The sequence below is a fragment of the Orycteropus afer genome, unplaced genomic scaffold, assembly GCF_000298275.1.
Source record: "Orycteropus afer afer isolate SDZICR_OR568_19922 unplaced genomic scaffold, OryAfe1.0 scaffold00538, whole genome shotgun sequence".
NCBI classification, from domain to species: Eukaryota; Metazoa; Chordata; class Mammalia; order Tubulidentata; family Orycteropodidae; genus Orycteropus; species Orycteropus afer.
The window spans coordinates 228,152-230,647 of NW_006922125.1; positions in this window are offsets into that span (position 1 = coordinate 228,152).

The following is a 2,496-nucleotide window of genomic DNA, read 5'->3' on the forward strand; positions in this document are numbered from 1 at the left end:
TACTTGACTGGTACCATTAGATCATTGCTCTTCCTATCAAACTATACACATCTCCCTCCCAGCAGTCAACCTTCACTGACTGTTTGGATTCTCCCTGTTTCAAGAAGTTTCCCTGGATTGACTCTACAGAAGAGAGAATGAATTTGGGCTTCTACTGCTAGTCTTTCACCCTTTCCTTATGATACCTACTGTACTTTCAAATTTATGATTTCACTTTTGCAACTGTTAACGTCTCAGAGGGGATGGACAGAGGTGGAATTTTGGGGTTTTATTTTACATTGTCCATCAAACAGCTTTCATACTAATGAATAACATTTGGTGATTATAATGACATAGAATTAATATGGAGGCAAAGCCAGATTAAAGGCATACCAAGAGAAAGGGTAGAGGAGGTATGGTTAATTAGATTTTCTGAGTAACTGGAGGTTAAGAATTTTTCCATTGTTATTGCTAAGCAAAAGTATGTTAAGATATCTGAGCTCACTGGATCAACCTAATAGATTAAGTGTCATAACATACTAAAACAACTCTTTCCTGATTGAGAATCTTTCAGAGCCTCTGGCCATCATCCTGAGCATTAATTCTGATTGATCAGTACTATAAGTAAAGATAGGAGCTCTGGTAGCTTAGTGCCTAAGGCACTTGACTGCTAACCAGAAGGCTGGCGATTCAAACCCACCAGCCACTCCTCGGAAGGAAGGTTGGGCAATCCTACTTCCTTAGTGATACTGCCTTGGAAACCCAAGGAGGGGTCGCTATGATTTGGGGCCGACTTGATGGCATATAACAACAACAACATAAGTAAAGATGGAGAAGAGAGAACATGTAGGACTGAATGTATTCCAACTCTAGGACAGTCCCTGAACATTTTTTTCTTGACTGAGCTCGTTTTATTGTCATCTGTCTCTTTCACACAAAAGCACAATGGGATCAAATATAATTTTTTTAAAAAAATCTCAGATAATTGAAAGTGCTTGGTACTTAGATTGCCGTTAAGAAAGGATTTTTTTAGAAACTGACGTGGAAGTGATTGAAATACTCTTCATCCAATTGTGCTTTCCCATGCTTCATATGCAAAGAGCATACTCATACACTAAGCCTGGGGTTGAGCAATGTATAAAGGGTGCGTGAAGGTTTCACCAACCCATCCACTCTTTTTTCTTGTCTCTTTTCAGTCCAAGGGCAAGAATTTGTGAGACTTTTGCTTAATAACTTGTTCTGTGGCTTCAGTAAGAGCTATGTTCTCTCTCTTTCCAAGTTACTGACTCATATGAGGATTAACCCTATCATCCCAGCAGTGGATTTTAACTCCCTAGATCTGACAAGAAGCTCTGGTGGTGCGGTAGCTAAAGCATTCACCTGCTAACCGAAAGGTTGGTTGTTTGAAGCCACCAGCCACTCCATTGGAGAAAGATGAAGCAGTCTACTGCTGCAGAGATTTACAGCCTTGGAAACCCTATGAGGAAGTTCTACTCTGGTCGCTGTGAGTTGGAATTGAATTGACAGTGGTGGGTAGATGAGACAGGAAAGAAGGAAGGAAGACAAAGGAAAAGGAAGGGAAGAAAAATAAGGAAAAAAAATCTCCCAAACTAAATTACCCATTTGGTCTTCCCCATTTCAGTAAAAGACATGATCATTCATGCAGGTTCTGAAGCCCAAAACCTGAGATTTGTCCTTAATTCTTCCTTTCCTTCATGTTCTTTCCTAATGCAACTCATCTGCAATACATGGCTTCTGTTAAGTTACATTTTTTATTTGGGGCAGTGGTGGTTCAGTGGTGGGATTCACGCCTTCCATGTCAGAGACTTGGGTCTGATTCCCAGCCAATGAGCTTCAAGTGGAGCCACCACCCATCCATCAGTGGAGACCTGCATGTTGCTACAATGTGGTACAGGCCTCAGTGGAGCTTCCAGACTAATACAGACTAGGAAGAAGGGCCTGGTGATCTGAAAGTCAGCCAATGAGAGCCCGTAATGGCTCGATCACCAACTGGTCCTGGGGATGGTACAACACTGGAAAGAATTTTGTTTTATTGTGCATGGGGTCTCCATGAGTCAGGGGCAGACTGGATCACAGCTAACAACAACAAACATTTTATTAAAGCTTAATATGCGTAGAGAAAATTGTACCAAGACATGTTCATTCCACTATGTAGAAAACCCGAAAATGAGTCCACTTCATTCCATCCGAGCTTGATCTTAGTCACCATCTCTTGCCTGGACTACTGCATTGGCTTCCTCACCAGTTCCCTTGCTTTCTCTCCCAGCCTTTATAGTTCATTCTCCACACAGAAACCTGAGGGGTCTTTTCAACATGTGATTAAAATCATACCTATTTCTATAATCTCACCTGCATGCCTCTCCTGCCATCCTCCAGCCACATTGGCTGTTTTATTGTTTGTAGATTGCTTTGTTTTAGTTTTTCCAGTACTTCAGATGCTTGTCCAACTCAGGGCCTTTACACATGCTACATCTCTATTTCTAATACCTCTTCCTT